Source organism: Ips typographus, linkage group LG14 (assembly GCF_016097725.1).
Source record: "Ips typographus isolate SLU linkage group LG14, UJ_Ityp_2.0, whole genome shotgun sequence".
In the NCBI taxonomy this organism is placed as follows: domain Eukaryota; kingdom Metazoa; phylum Arthropoda; class Insecta; order Coleoptera; family Curculionidae; genus Ips; species Ips typographus.
In genome coordinates this window covers 3,708,034-3,718,969 of record NC_138435.1, presented here as the reverse complement: position 1 = coordinate 3,718,969, position 10,936 = coordinate 3,708,034, and positions in this window count along the sequence as shown.

Genomic DNA, 10,936 nt, shown 5'->3' with positions numbered 1-10,936 from the left:
ACAATTTTTGCCGATTATTTCCTCTAAGATTACTGAAAAACCCGTTTACCTCACTTTTTAAAAGGAAAAAGGAAATCTTTCTCGAAAAAAAAATAAATAAAAATATCTCAAAAACTGTTTACCACAACAAGAAAACTACTTAAATTGCACGAATTGTGTATGGTGGCTCCCTCACCACGGCAACGTAGCAACTAAATTCACCTAAATCAATAACGAGGTGGCAACACTGCGATCAATACAACTTTGATTGGTTTGCTTGGCCGCCAGTCTCCTAAAGAGCGCCACTAGTATGCTTTTCTTTTTGCCCACACACTTACTCTGTTGGAACTTTCCTCCCATTAGTGCAACTATAGAAATCTTGAAAAGCTGGTGAACTAGATATTGTTTTTTACATCATTAGATGAGAAATTTGATGAGTATTCCAGAAATACGCTTAAAACAGTCATTTTCTCACTCTAAGTGGACTTAACAGGCGATTTTGCTCTTGACTGTTGAGATTGAGTTTCTGGCATATGAAACTTTGACACCACTTTTTTCCCCGACTCTACCTAATTTTGTATAGATTTATTATGCCATTGGATACGAAATTCAATGGGGATTCCAAAAATGTACTTAAAACTGTCATTTTCTTACTCCACAATTGGGCTTAACAGGCGGTTTTGTCCCTGACTGACCTTAAAACTTTGACAACTTTTCTCCTTGATTTTACCTGATTTTGTAATGTTTTTTTATGTCATTAGATAGTAAATTTAATGAGGATTCCGAAAATGTGCTTAAAACTGTCATTTTCCAAAATATTGAATATATATAATTTTATTCATTATGTAGCTAAATTTTTAATAGTTTTATGAAATTTAATGCTCTATCCTTGGCCTTCAGAGATCCATTAATCTCATTTTCTCAATATTTCAGGTTAGGAACGAGAATTTAAAAAACTATTTTCACTGGCCTGTTTGGATGTTCTTTGGCTACTTTTCCATAAAGAAAAAGTCATATCATTCCATTTGTTTTTTTTATTTTATTTTTTTGGAATTTGAGTCATGGTGTCAAAACTAGCCCCCTGGCGGAGAAATATTCAACTAAATTAACTATATTTTCGTTGATTCTTATTGCCCAAGAAATGCTTTTTTCAACAATACCAAACTTGTTGAAATTGGTCAAACCGTTAACAAGTTAAAGCAGGTTATTGCAAAAACTATTGAACACCCCACGCCATTTTTGTTTTTGAAATAACAGAAATTTGTGTTTTACGAAAATGATAGATAAATTGGTTCGCTTTAAAAATGTGGAAAAAAAACTCTAGTTTATTGTGCAAAATTTATAGAAAATGCAATTTAAAAGTTTAAGCTGGCAGTTACGGCCTCTGGTGGCCATTTTTAGAACTTGAGAATAATTTCCAGCGATTCTTCATGGCCGATTTACCTAAAAAAATGTTTACCCCAAAGTCATACGACGAACGGTTCCCGAGATATGGTCGAGGAACAGTCTTATTCGGTCACCCGGTACAGGTAAACTCTAAGAGATGGCGTTAATACAGCTCGACATTGCAGGCATGGTTGCCAACTTTTGCAGTATTTCCTATAATCCGCTTTCTTTTGCGATTTTTTCAAATAAATTTCAGTTAATTTACTCGTATTTTGAAAACTAAACAAGAAAAGAATTTCTGGTTTGAGATATCGATAATAAAGATTCTATTTATTTTAAGAGTCACGTGGGACTCTTTTTTAACGTCAAAACAGAATCCTGAAGGTCACGTGACTCTTTTAAGATTAAAAATGCAATTTATAACGTCACATGACGGTTTTGAATGCCATTTGAAGGATCACGTAATCGTTGTTCAGTTTAAACTGATATTTTTAAAGACACACGTGACCCTCTTTACAGTACAAATGGCCACGTGATGTGATTTTAAAAAAATAAAATACATTTTTAAAGGTTACGTGACTGTAAATAGCAAAATAACGTTTAAAGGGTCCCGTGACCGTTTTTCAGTTTGATCTGAGATTTTTTCAATTACGTGACTGCTTTTAATGTGCACATGGTCACGTGACAATTATCAATGCTCAAATTTAATTTTTTTTGTCCACGTGACTCTTTTTTAACGTCAAAACAGAATCCTAAAGGTCACGTGACTCTATTAAGATTAAAAATGGCTTTTATAATGTCACATGACTGTTTTGAATGTCAAAATGTTATTTAAAGACACACGTTAATGCATTTTCAAATAAAAACGGGTTCACGTCAAACCGGAATCCTAAGGGGAACGTGTGACTGTTTTAGATGTTAAAAATGTTATTTGAAGTGTCACGTGACTCTTTTTATGCAGTTCGAATAAAGTAGCGTGACGATTTTCAATGCTCAAATTTCACGTCAGTCACAGGTCACGTGACTCTTAATTAATGCCAAAACGGAACCCTGAAGATCACGTGACTGTAAATGACAAGATATTATTTGACGTTTCACGTGACTGTTTTCAGTAATTAAATTAAATTTTAAAGAGTGGGGCCTACGTGACCGTTTTTTAGTTTTAAACTCTTAAAATGGCAGGCCATTCTATCAGTTAAAATTTTGACAACACTTTTTTCCCCGAATTTACATGATTTCGTAATGTTTTTTTTTTATGTCATTAGGTAGGAAATTTAATGGGGATTCCAAAAATATATTCAAAACTGTGATTTTTCTTACTGCAAGTGGGTTTTTCAGGCGTTTTAGTCCCTGACTGACCTTTCAAACTGTGTTTCTGGCAGTTTAAAGTTTCACACCACTTTTCTACCTGACTTTACATCATTTTATGATGTTTTTTTCTGTCATTAGATAGGAAATTTAATGAGGATTCCAAAAATGTGCTTAAAACAGTAATTTTCTTACTTCAAGTGGGCTTGACAGGCGATATTGTCCCTGACTGTTCTTTCAAACTGTGTTTCTGGCAGTTAAAATTTTGACACAACTTTTCTCCTTGATTTTGTAATGTTTTTTATGTCATTAGGTAGGAAATTTAATGAGGATACCAAAAATGTGTTTAAAACAGTCATTTTCTCACTTTAAGTGAATTTTACAGGCGATTTTATTGTCGAACTTTGTTTCTGCCAAATCAAATTTTGACTCCACTTTTCTCCCTGACTTTACATGATTTTGAAGTGTCTTTGTCACTAGATGGGAAATTTAATGAGGATTCCAAAAATGTACTTCAAACAGTCATTATCTTCCTGCAAGTGGGCTTTACAGGCGATATTGTACCTGACTGTCCATTCAAACTGTGTTTCTGGCAGTTAAAATTTTGACACAACTTTTCTCCTTCATTTTACCTGATTTTGTAATGTTTTTTTATGTCATTAGATAGGAAATTTAACGAGGATTCCAAAAATGTACTTAAAACAGTCACTATCTTACTAAAAGTGGGCTTTACAGGCGGTTTTGTCTTTGACTGACCTTTCAAATTGTGTTTCTGGCAGTTCAAAGTTTCACACCACTTTTCTACCTGACTTTACAAGATTTTGTAATGTTTTTATATGTCATTAGATAGTAAATTTAATGAGGATTCAAGAAATGTACTTAAAATAGTCATTATCTTACTGAAAGTGGGCTTTACAGGCGGTTTTGTCCCTGACTGTCCTTTCAAACTGTGTTTCTGGCAGTTAAAATTTTGACACAACTTTTTTCCCTGAATTTACACGATTTTGTCGTAAACGCGTCATTTGACAGATTTTGTTGATGTTTTTTTTGCTTTTTCCTTCGTTTTGTGCTTATTTTAGTTTTTTGTGCTTATTTACTGCTATTTTTGTATGGTTTAACTAGTTTTTTTACAAAACGAGCTTTACAAGTTATTGAAAATAAACTAAACTAATAACTGCTTTGACAAAAAATTGAGATATTGAAGGCTTTGAACGACAAAAACATGTTGCAAATTGTATAAGTATCACTTTACAAATTTAAACTGACTCTGAGACTGGAATACTCTTGAAGTGGTCTAAAGAAATGTAAACCAATCCAAAACACTGTAAAACCTCTAAAATGCCTTGCAAAGCTTACAAAGCAGCCTATAGAAGCTTCTAAAAGCTTTTAGAACAGTCCCAGAAGATATTAAAGCAGTTGAGAAGCTTCCAAAAAATTTTGTGTACCGTGTAAGAGATTCCAAATGCCTCTAAAGCATTCCAGAACCTTCAATATGCTGTTTAAGCAGTCCAAAAACCTTCCAAATGCTCTCAAGTAGTCCAAAATACTTTTGAAAGTTTTCAAAACAGTCTAAAATCTTCCGTAAGCTTCTAAAGCAATTTGAAATCTTCAAAAAATGTCTAGAAGTTGAACTCAAAAAAATGTTGCATCTCTGAAGAGTTTTGTGCTTTTTTGAAGAAAATAATTTTGCTTTTTAAGCGCTTTTTTTCACGACTTTAGTGCTTTTTGATCCGGACTCTAGTCATTATATAGGAAATTTAATGCGGATTCCAAAACTGTGTTTAAAACAGTCATTTTCTTAGTGGGCTTTACAGGCGGTTTTGTCCCTGACTGTCCATTCAAACTGTGTTTCTGGCAGTTAAAATGTTGACACAACTTTTCTCTCTGAATTTACATGATTTTGTAATGTTTTTTTATGTCGGTATATAGGAAACTTAATGAGGATTTCAATAATGTGCGCAAAACAGTAATTTTCTAACTGCAAGTGAACTTTACAGGCGATTTTTAGCTGTGTTTCTGCCAGATCGAATTTTGACTCCACTTTTCTCCCTGACATGATTATTTCTACTCCTAGAGGGATATTGGCTCATTCCTTAACAGTTTAGAGAACGGATAAGTAGGCACTTGCTACCGGCTGAACGAATACAGAATCCTAGACTTTTCGCTACTGTGCGATATGAAATAGACCAATCTTCAGCGTGCGATATGAAATAGACCAATTACAGCTAATCTTGCACGTAAACAAAATAATTCTTTTGATTGTCATCCTCACTGATTGAGTTGGCATCAAAACATTACATTTTAAAATAGTGCAAATTTGCCTTCACGAATCTTGAAAACCTGGTAGAGTAAAACTAGCTTCAAGTTTGAATATATTCAAATGTAAAAAGAAAAAAAAATCAGGAAAATCCTTTTCGATAAAAAAATTCAATAAAAATATCTCAAAAACTGTTTACCACAGGAAGAAAACTACTTAAATTGCACAAATTGTGTATGGTGGCTCCCTCACTGCGGCAACGTAGCAACTAAATTAACCTTAATCAATAACGAGGTGGCAACACTGCGATCAATACAACTTGGATTGGTTTGCTTGGCCGCCAGTCTCCTAGAGAGCGCCACCAGTTTGCTTTTCTTTTTGCCCACACACTTACTCTGTTGGAACTTCCCTCCCATTAGTGCAACTGTAGAAATCTTGAAAAGCTGGTGAACTAGATAATGCTTTTTACATCATTAGATGAGAAATTTGATGAGTATTCCAGAAATAAGCTTAAAACAGTCATTTTCTCACTCTAAGTGGACTTAACAGGCGATTTTGCTCTTGACTGTTGAGATTGAGTTTCTGGCAGATGAAACTTTGACACCACTTTTTCCCTAACTTTACCTGATTTTGTATAGTTTTTCTATGTCATTGGATAGGAAATTTAATGAGGATTCCAAAAATGTACTTAAAACAGTCATGACCTTACTGAAAGTGGGCTTTACAGGCGGTTTTGTCCTTGACTGACCTTTCAAACTGTGTTCCTGGCAGTTAAAGTTTTGACACAACTTTTCTCCTTCATTTTACCTGATTTTGTAATGTTTTCTTATGTCATTAGATAGTAAATTTAATGAGGATTCCAAAAATGTACTTAAAACAGTCATTTTGTTACTGTAAGTGGGCTTGACAGGCGGTTTTGTCCCTGACTGTCCTTTTAAACTGTGTTTCTTACAGTTCAAAGATTCACACCACTTTTCTATCTGACGTTACACGATTTTGTAATGTTTTTTTATGTCATTAGATAGGAAATTTAATGAGGATTCCAAAAATGTACTTAAAACAGTCATTATCTTACTGTAAGTGGGCTTTACAGGCGGTTTTGTCCCTGCCTGTCCTTTCAAATTGTGTTTCTGGCAGTTAAAATTTTGACACAACTTTTTTCCCTGAATTTACACGATTTTGTCGTTTTTTTTATGTCATTATTAGAGTCCGGATTTCTACAAATTTTGCTTTTTGTAAATAATAAAAACAACCAACCTTTGACAGCTAATGTGAACGATTTATGCAAAAACGCGTCATTTGTCAGATTTTGTTGATGCTTTTTCTGCTTTTTTCTTCTTTTTGTGCTTATTTTAGTTTTTTGTGCTTATTTACTGCTATTTCTGTATGGTTTAACTAGTTTTTTACAAAACGAGATTTACAAGTTTTTGAAAATAAACTAAACTAAAAACTGCTTTGACAAAAAATTGCTATAATGAGATATTGAAGGCTTCTGAACGACAAAAACATGTTGCAAATTGTATAAGTATCAATTTACAAATTTAAACTGACCAAACAATTTCCAAATACTCCTGAAGAGGTTTAAAAAAATTTAAAAACATTCCAAAACACTATAAAACCTCTAAAATGCCTTGCAAAGCTTACAAAGCAGCCTAGAAGCTTCTAAATGCTTTTCAATTTATCTAGAAACTCTCAAAAGCCTTCGTATGCTTCTAAAGCAGTTTAACAGCCTCCAAAAGTTTCTAAAACCGTCTACAAGATTTGAAATGTCTTAAAGGCAGGCCAGAACCTTCAAGGCTCTTTAAACTGCCCAAACACCTTCCAAATGCTTCTAAAGTAGTCTAAAAAGGTTTTAAAACACTACAGAAGCTCCAAAATATGTCTAAAACCTTCCAAAACAATCTAGAAGCTTCCAAATAATCTTTAACTAGTCTAGAAGCTCTCAAAAAATTTCAAGGCAGTCTAAAAGCTTCCATATGCTTCTAAAGCAGTTTCAAAGCTTTCAAAAGTTTAAATTCACATGTCTTAAAACAAGTCCAAAACCATCAATGCTCCTAAAGTAGTCTAAAAAGATTTCAGAACACTACAGAAACTCTAAAATGCTTCTAAAGCAGTCGGAAGTCTTTTGAAAACAGTCTAGAAGCTTTCAAAATCCTTTAGAACAGTCCCAGAAGACATTAAAGCCGTTTAGAAGCTTCCAAAAAATGTTGTGTACCGTGTAATGCCTCTAAAGCATTCCAGAACCTTCATAATGCTGTTTAAGCAGTCCAAAAACCTTCCAAATGCTCTCAAAAGTTTTCAAAATAGTCTAAAATCTTCCGTAAGCTTCTAAAGCAATTTGAAATCTTCGAAAAATGTCTAGAAGTTGAACTCAAAAAAATGTTGCATCTCTGAAAGACAGTGAAAGAGTTTTGTGCTTTTTTACAGATTTTTATGCTTTTTTGAAGAAAATAATTTTGCTTTTTAAGCGCTTTTTTTCACGACTTTAGTGTTTTTTAATCCGGACTCTAGTCATTATATAGGAAATGTTATGAAGATTCCAAAAATGTGTTTAAAACAGTGATTTTCTTACTGCAAGTGAGCTTGACAGGCGGTTTCGTTCTTGACTGTCGAACTGTGTTTCTGGCAGATCTGATTTTGATTTTGACACAACTTTTTTCCCTGACTTTAATTGATTTTGAAGTGTTTTTTATGTCATTAGATCTGAAATTTAATGAGGATTCCAAAAATGTGCCTAAAACTATAATTTTCTTACTACAAGTGGGCTTGACAGGCGATATTGTCCCTGACTGTCCTTTCAAACTGTGTTTCTGGCAGTTAAAATTTTAACACAACTTTTCTCCTTGATTTTACCTGATTTTGTAATGTTTTTTTATGTCATTAAATAGGAAATTTAATTAGGATTCCAAAAATGTGCTTAAAACAGTAATTTTCTTACTCCAAGTGGGCTTGACAGGCGATATTGTCCCTGACTGTCCTTTTAAACTGTGTTTCTGGCAGTTAAAATTTTGACATCACTTTTTTCCCTCAATTTACATGATTTTGTAGTGTTTTTTTATGTCATTAGATAGGAAATTTAATGAGGATTCCAAAAATGTACTTAAAACAGTCATTATCTTACTGTAAGTGGGCTTTACAGGCGGTTTTGTCCCTGCCTGTCCTTTCAAATTGTGTTTCCGGCAGTTAAAACTTTGACAACTTTTTTCCCTGAATTTACACGATTTTGTAGTTTTTTATGTTATTATTAGAGTCCGGATTTCTACAAATTTTACTTTTTGTAAATACTGAAAACAACCAACCTTTGACATCTAATGTGAACGATTTATGCAAAAAAACGTCATTTTGTTGATGCTTTTTTTTTGCTTTTTTCTTCGTTTTGTGCTTATTTTAGTTTTTTGTGCTTATTTACTGCTATTTCTGTCTGGTTTAACTAGTTTTTTACAAAACGAGCTTTACAAGTTTTTAAGAATATACTAAACTAATAACTGCTTTGAAAAAAAATTACTATAATGAGATATTGAAGGCTTCTGAACGACAAAAACATGTTGCAAATTGTATAAGTATCAATTTACAAATTTAAACTGACCAAACAATTTCCAAATACTCTTAAAGAGGTCTAAATAAATGTAAAAAACATTCCAAAACACTATAAAACCTCTAAAATGCCTTGCAAAGCTTACAAAGCAGTCTAAAAGCTTCCAAATGCTTCTAAATTTATCTATAAACTCTCAAAATCTTCCGTATGCTTCTAAAGTAGTCTAAAAAGGTTTTAAAACACTACCGAAACTTCAAAAAATGTCTAAAGCCTTCCAAAACAGTCTAGAAGCTTCCAAAAGCTTTTTGAACACTCTAAAGGCTTCCAAACAATCTTCAACTAGTCTAGAAGCTCTCAGTCTCAGTTGAGTGTCTGAAACTGGATTTCAAGAAGTAAAAACAGTCCGGAAATCAAGACAAATATTGCATTGTGCATGAAACCCATTTTTTACTTCTAGAGATAATCTAAAAGTTGACTTAAGCTAGAACTGACTTTACTAAGACTAAAAAGAGTCCAAAAGTCTATTTTCAGGACTTTAATTGGTGTACAACTCAATTTTCTGGACCGGAACAAGTCTAGAAGTAAATACAATTTTGGACTATTTCATTTCTAAAAATTAGTTCTCAAGACTAATACGTAGCATTTGGTACCAAAATTGTTTACTTTTTGACTTGAAGAAACTTAACTTTTGGAAATAGTCTTAAAAAGCACTAAAAACAGTCTGAATTTCTTAAAGATGCTACAATTTATTGCACCTATGAGTTTAGAAGTCAATTTAATAGTGAAGAAGCTTGAAATAACATTTTCCAGACTATAGACAGTGTACAAACTGGATTTTAGGCCTGATAAGTCAAAAACTTCGTAAAGATAGGTTGTAACACAATCTAGATTTTTAAGAAATAATTTTTAGCTCGAATTTTTAGCACTGAGGTGTCTAGAAGTCGATTTAATAGTGACAAAGCTTGGAATGCCATTTTAAGTCTATGAAGAATGTGAAAATTGTTTTTTAAGTTTGCTGTGTTAATAACTTGGTAAAGATAGTCTTGAAACTCGATTTTCCAAGCTGAAAGCAATTTTGAAGCACTAATAATAGTCCAGAATTCTGAGAAAATGAAAAGCAAAGTAAAAAGCAAGAAAAGTTAGTTTTCAAAATAATTTTCATGAATCTAATATCAATGTCCTCTATCTAAGACTATTTTCAAGACTAAAATATTGAAATTTGTTTCAAAATTATGAAAATTTACTTCAAATGCAAATTTTAAGATTCTGATGTTACTTTTCATTAGTACATAGTCAGTTTTGTTGTTTAAGTCAATTTTTAAGGTTTAAATGTACGAATTTGTAGTCAAAAATTCTAGAAAAAGTAGTTTTTTATGTCTACAAAACAATTTTCAATATTAAAGTGTCTCGATTTGCATGAAAAATGGTTACAAAATCAATTTTTAAGCTTCTGAAATCAATTTCAATTTTCAAAACTAAAGTCTTTCAGTTTTTCGAATTTTCCGTTTTCGGTCTTTGAACGTAATAACTGAATTATCTCGTAAACGAAGTTTTAAATCAGAATTTTATAAGAGGTAATTTCTTTTTCATCGTGAACAGTGAAATTTAAAAAAACTGTAATTTTTGAAAAATGAGAGACGTAGAAGATAAGGCAAAAACATTAAAACCATCTTCCTGTATCTACGGTACTGGAGAATTTTGGCAAACGTCATATTCATAATGAGTACTAATTTCATAAGTGCTTGTTCCAAATTTGATCAAAATTGCTCCAACGGTTTGCCAGTTATGACAAAAAAAACGATTTTTTAAACAGAAATTTGAAGGAATGTATTTTACTTAGAAAGCATTTTTCAGGAAAATGACATAATGCATGTCAACTTATTTTTTAATTGGCTATGGATTGGTGAATTATTGACATTTAAAACTGGACCACCCTGTATATTTGTGGAGATCGACTCTGAGTTTTGCTTTCACTTCTTTCAGAACAGTCTAGAAGCTTTCAAAATCATTTCGAACGGTCCCAGAAGATATTAAAGCAGTTTGGAAGCTTCCAAAAAATGTTGTGAACCGTGTAAGAGATTCCAAATGCCTTGTCGTATAGAAACTGGGGTTCACCAAATTTTCAAGATTTTAAGGTTTTAATTAATTCAATTAATTAATTATTTTTCCCTGTCGCTGAGCCAGTGGCCGTATTTTCGAAAAAATTAATGCCAGCGATGTCATATAGCAGAGAATGGGGTTTCTTACGTGGTTTGTTTCAAACAGTAAAAATTTTAACTGCCAGAAACACAGTTTGAAAGGACAGTCAGGGACAAAATCGCCTGTAAAGCCCACTTGCAGTAAGAAAATCACTTTTTTGAGCACATTTTTGAAATCCTCATTAAATTTACTATCTAATGACATAAAAAAACATTAATAAATCATGTAAAGTCGGGTAGAAAAGTGGTGTGAATCTTTGAACTGTCAGAAAC